Below are 20,250 nucleotides of genomic sequence, written 5' to 3'. Positions count from 1 at the left end.
AAGATTTCAAGGAAGAAAGTTTCCACCCAGTGGCCAGCAGGTAGGAGGCCGGCCTGGGCTCCACGGCCCTCGGTAAATGACCTCGTTGAGTCGGCGTCTCCCTGGATTGCAATTACAATCCTTCAGGCCCGACACAAAATCATTGGGCTGGTAAGAGGAGAGTACCTGGGTAATGTGTTTAACGAAAACTAACCTGGTTAAGCCCCGACTCTATTGAAAATGAGAAAGTGCGGATGGGCCCGATCGATGCGTCCGCAGCCCAATTTACTCCAGAGCTGGCTTTGGATTTCAGTTAAGTGGGCCAGCCCGAAAACGGGGACGCTCGTTTTATTGAATTACCTCTTTGTCGTGGAGTTCAGATGATGGTGGAGTTTGTTGCGTCAGCCGCGAGGGCTGGTGGACGGAAGGGCCTTTGGTATCGCGTGTGGACTTGTCAGCCCGCCTGCAGACCCCCCTGCCCACACGAGTGTGCACACAACCCTCTCCGGAGTAAGAAGGATTAGTAAATATTTATCCCCACTCCTCGGGGAGTTGAAAGTACAGATGTGATCAAATACTCATTTACTTCCCACCCACCATGCCTGCCCATCCCCCTTGGCCGTTGGCAGATAAATGATGTTATTTGAAGGTATTCTTGAAATTTCTGATGGAGACTGTTTCTTAAGTGCTTTTAGAGCAGGCCTATACTTTGTAATACTTGTCATATTCTGGCTAGTAAACTCCTGGCCTTTAAAAGCCGGAACCTTACTCTGTTTCCTGAATCCGAGGGAATAGGTCATTAACTGTGAATTTCAAATGAAGCAGATTTACAGTATATATCACAGAAATAAGTTTATGAGAGACAGCAAATACCCAGGAATCCATGGAGCAGAAACAAACCGCGAACCTGGTTTTTCTTTTCTTTTTCAGGTTTTTGTGGCTGATTTGGCCAAGGCCAGGTCTCTAGTTTCAAGTTCCTAATAGAAATATCTTTCTGGTTCTGTTCGGCTCGCATCCCCATTCAGAACCCCACTGGGTGAGGTTCCTGGAGATCTTGACTGTGGAAATGCCCCTGTCTGGAGGTTAATTCTTTGAGATAAGGGTGGGGAGTGGGTTTGGCTGGGTGGGGGAAATGGGAGAGAGGTTAAGGGAAGCGCAAGTGAGGCTGGATCAGCCAGGCTGGGGGCCAGTTCTGTGTGTCTATGCTTGGCCAGGCTATAATATCCAGTTACTTAATCACACGCGGATCTAGGTGTTGCTGGAGAATCCCTACAGAAGGAATTCTGTAGATGTAGAATTGGTTATGGCACCCCACTCCAGTACTCTTGCCTGGAAAATCCCATGGACGGAGGAGCCTGGTGGGCTGCAGTCCATGGGGTCGCTAAGAGTCCGACACGACTGATCGACTTCACTTTCACTTTTCACTTTCATGTATTGGAGAAGGAAATGGCAACCCCCTCCAGTGCTCTTGCCTGGAGAGTCCCAGGGACGGGGGAGCCTGGTGGGCTGCCATCCGTGGGGTCGCACAGAGTCGGACACGACTGAAGCAACTTAGCAGCAGCAGCAGCAGCAGAACTGGTTGCTTTTCAAGTGACGCATGTTACCCTTGATAGTGTAATGTCATCCAATCAGCTGAAGGTCTTAGGAGCAAAACCAGAGATGATTTCCCAGAGAAGAAATTCTGCTGCAAGACGGTTGTATCAACTCATGCCTGACTTTTCAGTCGCTGGAAGAATCCAACCTGCTGCCTTATAAGATTTTGGACATGCTGGTCTTCACAAATGTGTGAGCCAATACCTTAAGATAAATCCATCCATCCATCCATTCACTCACACACCCACCTATCCATCCAGCCATCCACCTACCTACTCATCCATCCATCCACTCACCCATCCAATCATCCATCCACCCACTCACCCATCCACTCATCCATCCACCTATCCATCCATCCATCCATCCATCCACTCATCCATCCACCTATCCATCCATCCATCCATCCACTCACCCATCCACCTACCTACCCATCCATCCATCCATCCATCCATCCACTCACCCATCCACTCATCCATCCACCTATCCATCCATCCATCCATCCATCTACCTACCCATCCACTCATCCATCCACCTACCTACCCATCCATCCATCCATCCATCCACTCACCCATCCACTCGTCCATCCACCTACCTACCCATCCATCCATCCATCCATCCACTCACCCATCCACTCATCCATCCACCTACCCATCCATCCATCCATCCATCCACTCACCCATCCACTCATCCATCCACCTACCTATCCATCCATCCATCCTATTGGTTCTGTTTCTCTGGAGAACCTCAATTGATACAGCTGGTATCTGGCAGTAATTTTTGGACCTTTTCTCTTCATCATTTCTGAATGCTTTTCTTCACTTGCTGCCATCTTGAAGGGGCAGGAGAGACCTATGCAAGTGCTTTGAGCAAATCATGGCACGTGGGAGTGCCCGGGGCGGGGGGCAGTAGCTAGTTTCCGTCCCCAGTTTCTCTTTTTTCGTCTCTCCTTTGAGTCAACCTTGAAAGAAGATAATAACCAATACAACAAGCTAGTGAATATGACAAAAAGGAAGTAGACTCCTAGGGACAGAGAACAAACCAGTGGTTACCAGGGGGTGAGGGGTTGGGAGTAAGAGGTGCAAACTGTTAGGTACAAAGTAAGCTACAGGGATATACTGTGCAGCATGGGGCATATGGCAAATATTTTATAATGACTATAAATTTTTTATAACTATAAACTATAAATTTAAAAATTTCAAATCACTATATTATATACCTGCCACTTGTATGATATTGTATATCAACTTTACTTAAATTATATATCTTAAGATATATATATATACACTATATTATATACCTGCCACTTGTATGATATTGTATATCAACTTCATTTAAATTTACAATATTCACTTAAATATTGTATATCAACCAGTTTTTATCTATCATTCTTCTATCCCCTCATCCACCCACCCATCCTTCTATCTCTATCTCTCTACCTATCTATTCAATTTAGAAAAAAATTGGGAATAATATACATTCATAGGACCTTAGCTTTGAAGGGCACTTTTTGATATCTAGACTCTTCATTTTACTGATGAAAAAGCCAGGAAGCTCAGGGAGGAAGTGACTCACCAAGAGCAACACAGCACATTAGGGTCCGTGTGGGGATGGCACCCCCAGGTGTCCCTGCTCCCACTGCCTCTTCTGTGGCCCCGATTACATTTCATCAGGGCAGAGCTGGTGAGCCTGGGGGCGGGGTGGGGGAGTCTATCTGGTGTGTGCTCTGCCCCTCTTCTGCCCACATCCCTTCTCCTATTTCAGCCCGTGGGATGCCGTCTGGAGTAGGTGAGTCGGCTGTTAGTGACAGCTCTCTAGTGGGTTGTTTCTAGGGTGTCATGGTTAGAAGAGCCACCTGCTGTTGAATATTTACCATGTGCCAGGCACTGCACTTGGCACCCTAGGAAGGTCGTGAGCAGGAGGTCAGCCCAGGATCCCAGCTGCTAAGTGGCGCCTTTGGGAGGCCTCACCCTGGGTCTTCTCCTGGAGTGGAAACCGCCTGTGCTCCTGGGAGTCAGAGGGTCTGCACCCTCTGGCCAGCTGTGGCTTGGGCACTCTCAGATTCCTTTTCCTTACCTGTCACAAGCAGCACCCACTCTGCCTCCTTGGAGCTCTGAGCACAGTAAAGTGCCATGCGCGTGGATGATGCTGCCACCCCATGACTTGACTCTTCTCCCAGGCACAGCAGTGCAACCAGCTACTGTCCTGTTTCCACCTCTCTCTTCGTCTCCACAGGGTGAAATGTGCCCCAAGAGAGCCACCCCGGGACCAAGGCTTGGCTGAGGACTGTGGGTGCCTGGTGGGGGTTTTGATGTGTGGTCTTTGATGTGGAGGCTGGACAATCAGGAGAGGATCCTGCTCTGTGGGGCCAGGATGGTGCCTGAGACAGTCACGTCTTTGTGAACCCTGCCCGGGGGGCATCCGCCCACAGAAACCTGTTGATTCAGAGCCGCCTCTTGTGGGGAGAAGCAGCCTCGAGGGGAAGGGGAACAATGAGCTTGTCTTGTTAAGAGCAGAGTCAGGTGGGGGACAGCGCTATGTGATTTGGGAAGCACTCAGGAGCCCTGTCAGTGCTTGGGAACGGAAATGGCTTCAACGCTGGCAGGGATGCAAAGCTCTGGAATGTGCGGGAAGGGTGTTGTCTCGGCAGCTGTGTGATCGAGTCCCCACCTATTTCTTTCATCCTATGCCACCTTGTTCTTTGCCCCCTGCTCTCTAGCCCACAGTGGCTATGCTTCATCTGGCCTCAGGGCCTTTGCACATGCAGATCTCTGCTCTGAGATTTGAAATATTCAAATATGCAGAAAATTACAGAACGTGATTAAGCAGATAAACTGGATAACCGTTTCTGAATTGATGTTAATATTTTGACACTTTTGCTTCAGAACTCTTTTTAATTGTAATAAAACCACATATCATTACTTTTGTCTTCTTAACCATTTTGAACTGTACAGTTCAGTAGTATATTTACATTACTGAACAATCGATCAATCGCTAGAACTTTTTCGTCTTATAAAATTGAAACGTTGTAGCCACTAAATGCTAAAGAAGGATTTACCTGGCCCTCCAGGGGTTAAGACTCTGTGCTCCCAAAGCAGGGGGCACAGGTGCAGTCCCTGCTCAGGGGAGATCCTGCATGCTGCACGGTGCACCCAGAAAGAAAAGACCAGTGAAGAATATGGGATAGTTCACCAGCTTGTGTATCATCCTTGCATGGGGGGGCCAAGTCCACCTTCTCTGTATTATTCTAATTTTAGTCTGTGCTGTAGCCAGCTCAAAGCACTTGCTTTGTTTTGATTTTTGTTTTTATACTTTTGTGTGTGTGTGTGTGTGTGTGTGTGTGTGTCGGGGCGGGGGCGGGGGGTGGCCCTGCTGCATGACTTTTGGGATCTTAGTTCTCTGACCAAGGATTGAACCTGGGCCCAGGGCAGTGAAAGCACTGCATCCTAACCACTGGACTGCCAAGCGATTCCCAGAACACTCCTTTTGTTTTTATTTATGTGTTCATTTTCAGTTGCCCTGAGTCTTTGCTGCTGCGCACAGATTTTCTCTAGCTGCAGTGAGGGGGCTACTCTCTAGTCGTGGTGTGCAGGCCTCCCACTGCAGAGGCTTCTCTGGTTGTGGCCTACAGGCACCAGGCACGCAGGCTTCAGTGGTTGTAGCTCGAGGGCCTAGCTGCTCCATGGCACGTGAGATCTTCCCAGACCAGGGATCGAACCCACGTCCCCTGCACTGGCAGACAGATTCTTAACCACTAGACCACTAGGGAAGTTTCTAATCATTTGTATTCAAAATTCAAAAGCTATGAAAAATAATGCCCTATCCTCCTTTCCGTGTCCTCCAAGCACCTTGCTCCTCTCAGAGGCCTCTGGTGTTATCAGTTTCTAGAATATGCTTTCTGAGATATTCAGTGCATGTACATCTGTTTATTACATATGCATAGGAATGTGTAGGGCTTCCCAGGTGGTACAGTGGTAACAAATCTGACTGCCAAGGGAGGAAACACAGAAGACGTGGGTTCAATCCCTGGATCAGGGAGATCCCCTGGAGGAGGAAATAGCAACCCGCTCCAGTATTCTTGCCTGGAGAATCCCATGGACAGAGGAGCCTGTGGGGCCACAGGCCATAGGGTCGCAATGAGTTGGATATGACTGAGCGACTGAGCTCATATATGTGTATATGATAGCACTAATGTTTACTGTTCTGTCCATTGCCTTTTTTAAATGAAGCTTTTATTTTAGAATAGTTTTAGTTTTATAGAAAGCTTGCAAGGATAGTGCAAAAAGTTCCTGTATACCTTCCATCCAGTTTCCCCCAGTGTTAACAGCTTGCATTAGTATGGTCCTTGTTTCATTAGTAAGGAACCAGCCCTGATACACTTCTATCAGCTAAACTCCTTGGCTGATTCTAAGTTCACTAGCTTCCCCCTAAGGTCCATTTCCTGCTCTCACTTGCCATTCAGGACGTCCCTCTGTGTGCAGCTATCTTGTCTCTTTGGCCTCCTCTAGTCGGTGACAGTTTCTCAGACTCCTCGTTTCTGATGACCTTGACAGTCTTGAGGAGTAGTCATTGGTTAGTCGTTTTGTAGAATGTCCCTCATTTAGGGATTCTCTGATTTTTCCCCCATGCCTACACTGGGGTTATGGGAGGAAGACCACAGAGATGAAGTTACTTTCTGTCACTTCACCTTGGGGGGGGGATCACATGTTATCAACATGACTTCTCTCCATAACATTCCCTTGACCCTTAGGTTAAGGCTGTGTTTCCAAATTTCTCCACTGGAAAGTTGCTCCCTCTGACCCCTTTCAATATTCTGTTCTTTGGGAGGAAGTTGTGATGTGCAGCTCACACTTAAGGACAGGGGAGTTGAGCTCCACCTCTTTGGGGTGAGTGAGCATCTACATAAATTCGTTGGCATTTTTGAACATGGGATGTGCATCTCTTCTCCCCGCTTATTAATCTTCAATCCAATCACTTATTAGTATCAGTATGGACACAAGGATATTAATTTTATACTATGAGTTATAACCAAAAATTTATAGGGACTTTTATTCTTATAGGATCAGAAGAAGATGAGGTTCAGGGAAGGAAGCTAGTAGGTTTTTAATTTTTTTCTTTTAAATGAAGGCGAAATTCACATAATATAAAACTAACCATTTAAGAGTGAACAATTTGGTGGCATTTAGCTCCCTTGCAGGGTTATGCAGGCATCACTTCTGCCTGGTTCCACAGCATTTGCATCGTCCCCCCGAGGAAATCTCATGCCTATTAAACAGGCACTCTTCATTCCCCTTCCTCCTATGCCCTGGCAACCACCAGTCCGTTTTCTGTCTCTATGGGTTTGCCTCTTCTGGACTTTTCACATAAATGGGAGCATATAAAATGTGGCCTTTTGTGTCTCTTCACTTAGTATAGCGTGTTTGTGGTCCCCCATGCTACAACGTGCTTCATTGCCTTTTATGACGGGATAATATGTATCCCGTTGTTTGTATGTACCACAGTCTGCTCACCCATTCATTCCTTGCTGGACATCAGGTTGTTCTCCACGTGTCCTTTGGCTCTCGTGAATAACACTGCTACAAACATGCATATAGTGTATTTGCTTGCAGTTCCTTTGGGTGGAATAGATGGGTCCTTTTGAGGAACTGCCAAACTGTTTTCCAAAATGGCTGTGCCATTTTATTGATACATTCCCACCAGCGTTGCATGACATTTCCAACTTCTCCACATCCTTGCCTTCACTTGTTATTTTCATTAAAAAAATATAGAGCCATCCTAGGAGAAGGCAATGGCAACCCACTCCAGCGCTCTTGCCTGGAGAATCCCAGGGACCGCAGAGCCTGGTGGGCTGCCGTCTATGGGTTCGCACAGAGTCGGACAGGACTGAAGCGACTTAGCAGCAGCAGTGGGTGTGAAGTGGTGTCTCAGTGTGGTTTTGGGTTGCACTTCCCTAATGATTTGTGGCAACCCACTCCAGTACTCTTGCCTGGAAAATCCCATGGATGGAGGAACCTGGTATGGTAGGCTGCAGTCCATGGGGTCTCTAGGAGTTGGACACAACTGAGCAACTTCATTTTCACTTTTCACTTTCATGCATAGGAGAAAGAAATGGCAACCCACTCCAGTATTCTTGCCTGGAGAATCCCAGGGACGGGGGATTCTGGTGGGCTGCCATCTATGGGGTCGCACAGAGTCGGACACAACTGAAGTGACTCAGCAGCAGCAATGATTTGTGATGTGAGCATCTTATTGTGTGCTTATTAGCCATTTGTATATCTTCTTCATCTATTTTTCCTCCAGGGAAATGTGAGAAGGTTAAAATAGACCTTTATTTATTCACTTATTTCAGCTTTGTTGAGGTATAACTGACATATATAATTGTGAGGTATTAGAAGTGTACATCATAGTGATTTGATACGCATATAAATTGTGAAGGAATTTCTTCCCATCTAGGTAATTAATCCACCCATCACCTTATTTATTTATTTTTGGTGAAAACAGTTTATATCTACTCTCTGAGCAAATTTCAATTTATACAGCGCAGTGTTATAAACTAGAGTCACATGTTACATCAGATCTTCAAAATTTATTCATTCATTAGTACTGTCTAATTTTCAGACTCCACTCAAGTCTGCCCAGTTGTCCGAACAATATCTTCTATAGTAAAGGATGCAATTCAGAATCATTTAGTTATCCTGCTTTTTTTTTTTTTCCTTCAGTCTGGAACAGTTTCTCAGTCTTTCCCTGATTTTCAGTGATCTTGACCCTTTTGAAGACTGCAGGTCAGTTACATGGTAGGCCACATCTAAGTTTGACTTTGTCTGCTGTTTCTTCAAGATTAGACTCAGGTTTTACATCTTCAACAGGAATATCACAGCAGTGATGCTGGGGTTGTTCGCCATGCAGCCTCTTGGGTGGTGTGATTTTCTTTTTTTCCCCATTACCATTGAAGTTCTCGTTGAGACCTTGATTCAGGCGTTGTCTGCCACTTCTCCACTGTCAAGTTATTCTTTTTCTCCTTGTAATTAATATGAATTTTAGGAGGGAGGAGACTTTAAATATCCTGATTCTTATCAAACTCAATTTATTAATATATATTACTATTTCCTATTTTATTTGCTGGGTCAATATCTGTTTTTATTTTTAAATAGACTTTAATAGCCAATGCAGGAGATATAGGAGATGAGGGTTTGATTCTTGGGTTGGGAAGATCCCCTGGAGAAGGGAATGGCAACCCACTCCAGTATTCTTGCCTGGGGAATCCCATAGACAGAGGAGCCTGGCGGGCTACAGTCCATGGGGTTGCAAAGAGTCAGACGTGACTGAGTGACTGAGCAGGCACGCATTTGTAGAGCATTTTTAAGTTCACGGCAAAACTGAGTGGCAAGTAGAGATTTCCAATACGCCTCCTGTTCCCACACACAGCCTTTCCGACTATTAACATCTTGCACTGCAGTGGTGCGTTTGTTACAGTTGCTGAATCTATACCAACATTATTATTACCCAAAGTCCACAGTTTACACTGAGATTCATTATTGGTGTTGTGCAGTCTACAGTCTCAACAAATGTAGAGTAACATATACCCACTACTGTAGTATCATACAGACAGAATATCACTATCCTAAGTATTTTCTGTGTTAAACCTATGTATCCCTCTCTCCCTGCTAAGCCTTGGAAACCACTGATCATTTTACTCTCTATAAAGTTTTGCATTTCCCATCATATCATATGTTTGGTATCATACAGGATGAAGCCTTCTCCAATTGGCTTCTTTCGGTTAGCAATACTAAAGTAAGTTTTCTCCACGTCTTTTCACGGGCTGATCATTTTCATTAGTGCTGAGTAATAGTCCATTGTCTGGGCGTACCGCAGTTTACTGAACCTTTCTCTTACCAAAGAACATCTTGGCTGCTTCCAAGTGTGCGCAATTGTGCATAAAGCTGCTATAAACATCTCTGTGCAGGTTTTTGTGTGAATGTAAGTTTTCAGTTCATTTGAGTAAATGCAAAGGAGTGTGATTACTGAATTGTATGGTAAGAGTATGTTTAGTTTTGTAAGAAACTGCCGAACTCTCTTCCTAAGTGGCTGCACCATTTTGTATTCCTACCAGCAATGAATGGGGGTTCCTACAGCTCCACATTCTTGCCAGTATTTGGTGGTGTTAGTATTTTAGGTTTTGGCCATTTTAATAGGTGTGTAGTGGTACCTTGTTGTTTTAATTTGCATTTCTCTGTTGGCATATGATGTCGAGCAGTTTTTCATGGGCTTATCTTCCATAGATAAATCTTCTTTGGTAAGGTAATTTCTTTAAGTCTTTTGTCCATTTTTAAAATGTTTTTTAAGGTGGTTTTCTTATTTTTGGGTTTCAGGAATTCTTTGTATATTTTGAGTAACAGTCCTTTATCAGATGTGTCTTTTGCAAATACTTTCTCCCAATATGTGGCTAGTCTTATTCTTTTGATAGTCTTTTCCAGAGCAGAAGTTTTTAATTTTAATGAGTTTCAGCGTGTCAATTATTTCTTTCATGGATCATGCCATGACAAGGTCAGTTATATTTTCTTCTATGTTATCTTCTAGGAATTTTATAGTTTTGAATTTTACATTTAAGTCTATGATGCATTTCGAGTTAATTTTTTAATAAAGAGTGTAATGTTTATGTCTAGATTAACTTTTTTGCAGGTGGATGATCATTTGTTCCAGCACCATTTGTTGAAAAGACTTTGCTCCATCAAATTGCCTTTGCTCCTTTGTCAACTTGACTGTGTTTGCAGGCTGCTAAGTCACTTTAGTCATGTCTGACTCTCTGTAGTCCTATGGACTATCGCCCACCAGGCTCCTGTATCCACGTAATTTTCCAGGCAAGAGTACTGGAGTGGGTTGCCATTTCCTTCTCCAGTGGATCTTTCCAGCCCAGGGATCGAACCCATGTCTTCTGCATTGGCAGGTGGATTCTTTACCACTAGCGCCACCTGGGAAGCCCCCATGGCTATGCTTATGTGGGGTCATCTCCGGGCTCTATATTCTGTTCCATGGACCTATCTGTCTATTCTTTTGCCAGGATCACACTGCGTCTTGATTAATGTAGTTTTACAGAAAGTCTTGAGGTCTGGGAGTGTCAGTCCTCTAACTTTGTTCTCCTTCAATATTATGTTGGCTATTTTGAGTCTTTCATATTTTCACGTGAACTTTGGGATTGCTTTGTCAATATCTTAAAAATAACTTGCTAGGATTTGGGGATTACATTGACTCTATAGATCAAGTTGGGAAAAATTGATATCTTGACAATATTGAGTCTTACTACCTATGAACAAATAATATCTCTGTTTAGTTCTTTGATGCCTTTCATCAGAGTTTTGTAGTTTTCTTTACATAGATACTGTTTATATTTTGGTATATTTAATTTCATTTTGGGGAATGGTGCTAATGTCAATGGTATATTGCTTTTATTTGTTTATTTTTCTGTTTTCTTGGCCGTGCTGTGCAGCACGTGAATCCTAGTTCCTCAATCAGAGATCAAACCTGTGAAACCTATAGTGAAAGTTTGGAGTCTTAACCACTGGATTGCCAGGTAAGTCTTGTATATTGCTTTTCATTTCAAATTTCACTTATTCATTGCGGTATATGAGAAAGTGATTGAGTTTAGTATATTAACCTTATGTCCTGCATTTTTTATAATTGCTTATTAGTTCCAAGAGTTTTTTGTTTAAGACACATTTTTAGGGCAGTTTCACGTTTACAATAAAATTAAAAGGAAGTCGTAGAGATCTCCTATATACACCCTGCCCCCACATATGTATGGCTTCTCCCAATATCAACATCACTCACTATAATGGCCCATTTTTTTAGTCAAAGATAAACCTAATTGACATAATAATTACTCATGGTTCAAAGTTTGTTTTAAGATTCACTCTTGGTGTTGTCTATTCTGTGGATTTGGACAAAGGTATAATATTTCTGCTTTATTGACTATGCCAAAGCCTTTGACTGTGTGGATCACAATCAACTGTGGAAAATTCTGAAAGAGATGGGAATACCAGACCACCTGACCTGCCTCTTGAGAAACCTGTATGCAGGTCAGGAAGCAACAGTTCGAACTGGACATGGAATAACAGACTGGTTCCAAATAGGAAAAGGAGTACGTCAAGGCTGTATATTGTCACCCTGCTTATTTAACTTATATGCAGAGTACATCATGAGAAAAGCTGGGCTGGAAGAAACACAAGCTGGAATCAAGATTACTGGGAGAACTATCAATAACCTCAGATATGCAGATGACACCACACTTATGGCAGAAAGTGAAGAGGAACTAAAAAGCCTCTTGATGAAGGTGAAAGAGGAGAGTGAAAAAGTTGGCTTAAAACTCAACATTCAGAAAATGAAGATCATGGCATCTGGTCCCCTCACTTTATGGGAAACCGATGGGGAAACAGTGGAAACAGTGTCAGACTTTATTTTTGGGGGCTCCAAAATCACTGCAGATGGTTATTGCAGCCATGAAATTAAAAGATGCTTACTCCTTGGAAGAAAAGTTATGACCAACCTAGATAGCATATTGAAAAGCAGAAACATTACTTTGCCAACAAAGGTCCGTCTAGTCAAGGCTATGGTTTTTCCTGTGGTCATGTATGGGTGTGAGAGTTGGACTGTGAAGAAAGCTGAGCACCGAAGAATTGATGCTTTTGAACTGTGGTGTTGGAGAAGACTCTTGAGAGTCCCTTGGACTCAAGGACATCTAACCAGTCCATTCTGAAGGAGATCAGCCCTGGGATTTCTTTGGAAGGAATAATGCTAAAGCTGCAACTCCAGTACTTTGGCCACCTCATGCAAAGAGTTGACTCGTTGGAAAAGACTCTGATGCTGGGAGGGATTGGGGGCAGGAAGAGAAGGGGACGACAGAAGATGAGATGGCTGGATGGCATTGCTGACTCGATGGACGTGAGTCTGAGTAAACTCCAGAAGTTGGTGATGGACAGGGAGGCCTGGCGTGCTGCGATTCATGGGGTCGCAAAGAGTCGGACACGACTGAGCGACTGAACTGAACTGATTCTTCTGCAACTTGCTTTCAGTATTCTAGAAATGTTAACATACCATTTACATAATCAAATACTAAAATTAATTACTATTATTCTTCTCACCTAAATGCAAGCTAGAACTCCATTACCATGCTTCAATTCTATTGTTATCACAGTATCTTAATTTTACTTTGGTTTTTAAATCTTGCATGGTATTAACAGTTTGGTCAATCTATATTGCTTAGAAATACTCACATATTCACCATCTTCCTTGCTTTCCATTCCTTCTTGCTTTTCTAAGCTTCCATCTAGTATTAATTTCCCCCTGACTGAAGAAATCCTTTATCATTAAAAAAAAGTAAGGATCTGTTTATGGCAAACCTGTTTGGTTTTCATTTGTTTAAAAATGTCTTTATTTTGGTCTCTTTTTTGAAGGTACTTTCTCTAGATATAAAATTCTAGTTATGTTTTTTTTTCAATACATTGAAGACATTGAAAGTGAAAGTTGCTCAGTTGTGTCTGACTCTTTGCGACCCCATGGACTATACAGTCCATGGAATTCTCCAGGTCAGAATACTGGAGTGGGTAGCATTCCCTTCTCCATGGGATCTTCCCAACCCAGGGATTGAATTCAAGTCTCCTGCATTGCAGGCAGATTCTTCACCAGCTGAGTCATCAGGAAAGCCCAAGAATACTGGAGTGGGTAGCCTATCCCTTCTCCAGCGGATCTTCCCCACCCAGGAATCGAACCGGGGTCTTCTGGATTCTTTACCAGATGAGCTACCAGGGAATTGAAGACGTTACTCCACTGAGTATTGGCATCTCTTGTTGCTGTTGAGAAGTCACCTGTCAGTCTAATTGTCATTGACTTGGAGGCCGTCTGTCTTATTTCTCTGGCTGCTCTTTTGGAACTTCTCTTTTCTTTGGTGTTTTGCAGGTTTCATTATAACATGTTCAGGTGTTAGAGTTGCCAAATAATAATAATAATAATGATACAGGATACCAAGTTAAATTAAAATTTTAGATAAACAATTATATTTTTAGTATAATATGTTCCAAATATTGCACGGGGCGTGCTTTTACTAGAAAAAGTTCATTCTTTATCTGAAATTCATACTTAACTAGGAATCTTGTAGTTTTATTTGCTCAACCTGGTAACATTATTGAGTGTTCATTTCTTTATTTACCCTGCTTAGTCTTTTTTAGATTCTTAAATCTATGGCTATTTACCTTCATTATTTACAGATATTTCTCAGAGATGATGGTTGATTCAACAGTCATTATCTCTTCAAATATTGTCTCTGCCATATTCTTTCTCCTCCCTCCTCTGTAACCATGATTAGATATATGTTACAACTTTTCATATACTCCATGTATCTTAATCTCTCTTTGATATTTTCTACTTCTATGATTTTTGTTTTATTCTTCTTCAGTTGGTTCTAATTCACTGTTAAAGTCATTTACTGAGTTTTAAATTTCAGTCTTCATGTTTTTCATTTTTAAAAGTTCCTTTTTTAAGTCCATGAAGTCATTTTTATAGACACTCACTTGTTACGTATATTTTCAAATGCCCTTTAAAAATATCATTAAATATGTTAGAATTATTTTAAACGGCATGTCTGATAATTCTAGTGTTTGAGGTCTTTGTGGGTCTGAGTCTACTACCTGTTGTTTCTGCTGACTCTTGTTCTGGATGCCTGGTTTCCTTGTGTGTTTTGTGATTGTGACCATGAGCTCATATATCAGGATTTTACCTTTGGGTAATTTTTGAGACTGTGTTGGAGGTCGATTTCTACAAAGGATGTACATTAACTTCTGCCAGGAGCCTGTGGTTATTACCGGCTTGAGACCACTTTAAACTAAACTCTTGGCTTGGTATTTTTGGACCACCCAAGTAGAGTGAATTTAGGCTGCAAAGCCTCTTATTAGGGTTGGCTTGTAGTTACAAATTCTGAGACAGACTTTTCCCCCTGCTTCCACTCATTGCCAGTGTTCAGTATAAGCAATTTGCCTGTAGTCCCCAGAGAGTAGAGGGCAGGGTGGTTTTGGACTAGTCCACCTTGACACCAATGGATAATTCTTTGGGCTTTATGCTGAGGGTTTTTTCCTTAGAGTTCTCACTTTGGGTGGGCTCTGAGTTTTGTCTCCCATCTGTACCCCATGTAGCTTTGGAATAACATTAACCTCTCTGAGTTCCACTGTTCGCTTACTTTTTGGTTCTGATAGGCATCAACTTCTGAAGACTTAGTTGATGTAGTTATTTTTTTTTCCTAGCTGGCAAGTTTGGTTAGTTTTGGTTGGAGAGTCTAAAGAGTGTTTTAGGGCAGCATCCTGCTGGAAACACAAGACCCTCATTTCCCCTGTTAGCAATTTTTTAGTGAAAACCTGTGAAATTAGCTTCTGGGTGGTTTTCTCGTCTAATATGATATTGCTTTTGGACACACAAGCAGAAGACACGGTCAGATGTAGTAATCACTTTATTGAACCTTTAATGTGGGCTAGCATGTTCATTCATTCATTTGCTCATCATTTTTAAAAAGCCTCTATTAAAGGACAGGCTTTTTGTTAGGTCCTGGGGATTCAGGTGGAGAGGGCAGACTCCACCCCTGCCTACTCTCATGAGGCTCACAGTTCAGTAACTTGAACTTACAGTACCGTGCTAAGCACTTTGTTTTTTAAATTATTTATTTATGTGGCTGTACATGGTCTTAGCTGTGGCATGTGAACGCTTAGGCACAGCATTCAAGGTCTTAGTCGAGGCTTCCACGATCTAGTTCTCTGACCATGGAGAGAACTCGGGTGCCTTATATTGGGAGTGTGGAGTCCTAGCCACTGGACCACTGGGGAAGTCCTTACATTCATTATTTAATTTAATCCTCATCACAACCCTGTGGGTTGTAAACAATTATTTTATAGATTAGGAAAAGAAGGCACAGAAACATTACATAAGTTACAGAAAAATTACATAAATTTGTAATATGTAATTACAAAATTACATAATTACGTAAGTTGCAAAGTCAGACAGCTAGTAAGAAGGGATCAGGTCTATCTGGCTACAAAGCCTTTGTCTTTAACATTATGCTCTTTGTTACGCCAAGAGAGGGCACTGCTGGGTATGCCAGGAAGAGAGGGCACTTTCTTTCTCACATGTGTGGAGGGATATGTAAGTAGAAGCCATTGTTAGTTTTCTTAGGAAGAATATGTGTGATAGTTTAGGTTAACTCATGATCAGAGCTTAGATTTCTGAGACAGGACTGAGCAGATGAAACCTCTTTTTTGGGACCTCCATAGTCATTTGTATCACACAATACTGTTGTTGGATGTGGAAAGCAACCAGGAAGAAGGGATTAGTAGCATCCAGAGAGGTATCTTGGGAGAAGGCAATGGCACCCCAATCCAGTCCTCTTGCCTGGAAAATCCCACGGGTGGAGGAGCCTGGGAGGCTGCAGTCCATGCGGTCACTAAGAGTTGGACACGACTGAACGACTTCACTTTCACTTTTCACTTTCATGCATTGGAGAAGGCAATGGCAACCCACTCCAGTGTTCTTGCCTGGAGAATCCCAGGGACGGGGGAGCCTGGTGGGCTGCCGTCTATGGGGTCGCACAGAGTCGGACACGACTGAAGCGACTTAGCAGCAGCAGCAGCAGAGAGCCATCCTGAGGTTGTGATGCTGATGTTGTCACTTCCGGAACGTGCACCCTGCATAGCAGTAGTGCTGGAAGCCGAGTCTGTCCTTGATGTGAGGCTAGCTGGTTCCCTGGATGTGAACACCTGCGTTTCCTTGCTTGTTAGAGTGTCAAACTTCCTGAGGGTCAAGCCTGGGTAACTTGCACCCTGTACCTCCTGCAGCATCCAGAGTAATACTAGCTGAATGCATAAATAAAAGGAAATAAACTCCTCTGCCCTCAGTAATTCTGTTGAAAAGTTTTTAAAAGTAAGTAAAAAGCAAGGCAGAGAGGGAAAGCTACATCCAGTTAAATGCAGAGTTCCAAAGAATAGCTAGAGGAGACAAGAAGGCCTTCTTCAATGAACAGTGCTGAATAATAGAAGAAAACAACAAAAGGGGAAATACTAGACATCTCTTCAGGAAAATTGGAAACATCGAGGGAACATTTCCCCCAAAGATGGGCACAATAAAGGATAAAAATGGTAGAAACCTAGTACAGGCTGAAGAGATCAAGATGAGACGGAAAGAATACATGGAAGAACTGTATAAAAAAGATCTTAATGAACGGGATTACCACGATGGAGTGGTTAGTCATCCAGAGCCAGACATTCTGGAGTGCGAAGTCAAGTGGGCCTTAAGAAGCGCTGCTGTTAATAAAGCTAGTGGATGTGATGAAATTCTAACAGGACTATTCAAACATGGATGATGCCATCAAGGTGTTGCATTCATTATGTCAGCAAATTTGGAAGACCCAGCAGTGACCACAGGGCTAGAAAAGGTCAATCCTCATCCCAATTCCAAGGAAGGGTAGTACCAAGAAATGTGCCAACCATCGGACAGTTGCACTCATCTCCCACGCTAGTAAGGTCATGCCTAAAATCTTGCTTGCTAGGCTTCAGCATTATGCAAACCAAGAACTTCCAGACGTCCAAGCTGGGTTTAAAAATGGAAGAGGAACTAGAGATCAAATTGGCAACATTCATTAGATTATAAAGAAAACAAGGGAGTTTCAGAAAAACATCTATCTCTGTTTCATCAACTATACTAAAGCCTTCTACTGTGTGATTCATGACAAACTGTGGAAAACTCTTAGAGAGACAGGAATACCAGACCATCTTACCTGTCTCCTGAGAAACCTGTATGTGGGTCAAGAAGCAACAGTTAGAACCCTGTATGGAACAACTGATTGGCTCAAAATCAAGAAAGGAGTACGACAGGGCTGTCTGCTGTCACCCTGCTTGTTTAACCTTTACGCTGAACGCATCATGAGAAATGCCAGGCTGGATGAATTACAAGCTGGAATCAAGATCGGCGGGAGAAATATCAACAACCTCAGATATGCAAATGATACTTCTTTAATTGCAGAAAGCGAAGAGAAACTAAAGAGCGTCTTGATGAGGGTGAAGGAGGAGAGTGAAAGAGTCGCTTAAGACTAAATATTAAAAAAACTAAGATCATGGCATCCGGCCATTTGCCATTACTACGTGGCAAATAGACAGGGAAAATGTGGAAGTATTTCCCCATTTGGAAATGTGGAAGACAGATTTCCTCTTCTTAGGCTCCAAAATCACTGCGGATGGTGACTGCAGCCATGAAATCAGAAGATGATTGCTTCTTAGCAAGAAAGCGATGACAAACCCAGACAGTGTGTTGAAAAGCAGAGACAATACTCTGCTGACAAGGGTCTGTATAGTCAAGGCTATGGTCTTCCCAGCGGTCACATACGGTTGTGAGAGCTGGACCGTAAAGAAGGCAGAGTGCCAAAGAACTGATGCCTTTGAACTGTGGTGCTGGAGAAGACACCTGAAAGTCCCTTGGACAGCAAGGAGATCAAACCAGTCAATCTTAAGGGAGATCAACCCTGAATATTCACTGGAAGGACTAACGCTGAAGCTGAAGCTCCTGTAGTTTGGTCATCTGATGCTCACAGACAAGTCATTGGACAAGTCCTTGATGCTGGTTAAGATTGAGGGCAGAAGGGAGAAGAGGGCGTCAGAGATGGCTGGAAGGCATCACTGATGCAATGGACATGAACTTGGGCAAACTCCGGGAGATGGTGAGGGACAGTAAGGCCTGGCATGCTGAAGTCCAGACATCACAAAGAGTCGGACACGACTGGGAGACTGAACAACTTTTCGATATTGTATATAATGTAAAAATATTTAAAATAGCATACAAATAGTATTTCTATGGGTTTTGAATGTTCATGGTAGAAATTTCATAAATATTAGAAATATAATAATGAAAAGACCTTCTCCTGCAGTCCCCCCAACCTCTCCCCACCCCCATCATCCCATACTCCAGGAAAGCTGGTGCTAATGTTTTGGTGGATTGAATTACAGTCTTTTTGAGGCAGGCCTGGGACCTGGGACCCTTTGCAGCAAAGCTTGCACCTGGACTTACCTTTCCTGGAGCTACAACATACAAAGAAACAATATGGAACTAAAAACAGCTGCATGCATGCCCAGTTGGGGCAAATTCTGGGCCAAAAGATACAAAGACAAAAAAACACCCAACTACCATTTCTGAAGAGCAAAGAAACTGGGTACTGGGAGCGAAGCAGGGTACTGCACATGTCCCCACCACAAAGGAGCAGGCAAACCACCTAAGCCACTCCTATAGTCCCACCCCTGGACCCATATGCTGCTGCTGCTGCTGCTGCTAAGTCGCTTCAGTCGTGTCCGACTCTGTGCGACCCCATAGACGGAAGCCCACCAGGCTCCCCCATCCCTGGGATTCTCCAGGCAAGAACACTGGAGTGGGTTGCCATTGCCTTCTCCAATGCATGAAAGTGAAAAGTGAAAGTGAAGTCGCTCAGTCGTGTCCGACTCTTAGCGACCCCATGGACTGCAGCCTACCAGGCTCCTCCGTCCATGGGATTTTCCAGGCAAGAGTACTGGAGTGCGGTGCCATATGAGGAACGAGCAAACCCCACTCCCACCCTCACCCCCACTGCCCTGGGAGCCAGCAAAGGAACAGGTTACTTGTTTTCACTCCTACCTGCAGCTGGCCCAGAAGCCCCAATAAAGTCTTACCTGAATTCTTTGTCTGGTCTCTAGTCAATTTCTATTGATTGGAGAAGGTCAAGAACTCTGGTTGGTATCATTTTCTCTACCTATGACAATCCTGGCATCCTGCCACCTATGTAATTTGCTACTCTGTGCTTATCACTCAGGAGTCTTTGGAAGCCTTTCCCAAATCTTAAATATTCTTCAAGGACACAATCTTGAAAGGCTGTTGGATGTTTCAGACCTTTCGAGGTCTGAGCTGGTAAGAGCTGGACTGCACAGAGAACCTAGGGCCTGTGGGATCTGGGAGGTTGGAAGTAGACCATCTCTATCTCTGCTGTGGCTGTCACAGTTCATGGAACATCCACTCTGTGCCTGGGCTCTGGGTGGCAGGCAACCCACCCCCTACCCCCCATAACTCTCTGAAGAAAGTTCCTTGGAGCTAGAAGCTCTGGAAGGTGCAGAGAGGTGAAGTGACTTGCTGAGGGGCAGACAGCTAGGAAATGGTGAGCGATGATGTCTATTTCCAAGCCTCCTGCACTGATCTGCAACACCATTTCTGGCAGTTGAAGGAGCTGCCCGACATGCCAGGAAGAAGGAAATAGTAACATCTGAAGCAGTACCCTGTGGTTGGCTGCTGCTGGGGCCACCCTGAGAGCAGAGAATTGGAAGCTTGTTCAGTGTGTTACAGCCCCAGCTTCCCATCTGAGGACTCACCGCGCGCCCCGTCTCCCTGCTCCGCACATTAGCTGTGAGGTTAACTGGCTCGGATCACAAGCTCACGGCTGGCTCTCTCCTCAGGGTGGCAGAGGAGCCCCTGGTGGGAGACAGGGAGAAAGGGGATGAGAAGCTGGGGGGACCCAGGCAGTGAAACATCTCTGCCTATGCTTCTCCCTTAAAGAGCCTTTGGTGGTTCATTAGCATGGAGTAGAGGATAATTAGCTGACTAATTATGAAGGGGGAAAATCCCCCCCCACCCCGCCCCCCGCGA

Source organism: Bison bison, unplaced genomic scaffold (genome assembly GCF_000754665.1).
Source record: "Bison bison bison isolate TAMUID 2011002044 unplaced genomic scaffold, Bison_UMD1.0 scf7180017864516, whole genome shotgun sequence".
Lineage (NCBI taxonomy): Eukaryota > Metazoa > Chordata > Mammalia > Artiodactyla > Bovidae > Bison > Bison bison.
Note: the sequence above shows the minus strand (reverse complement) of the source record.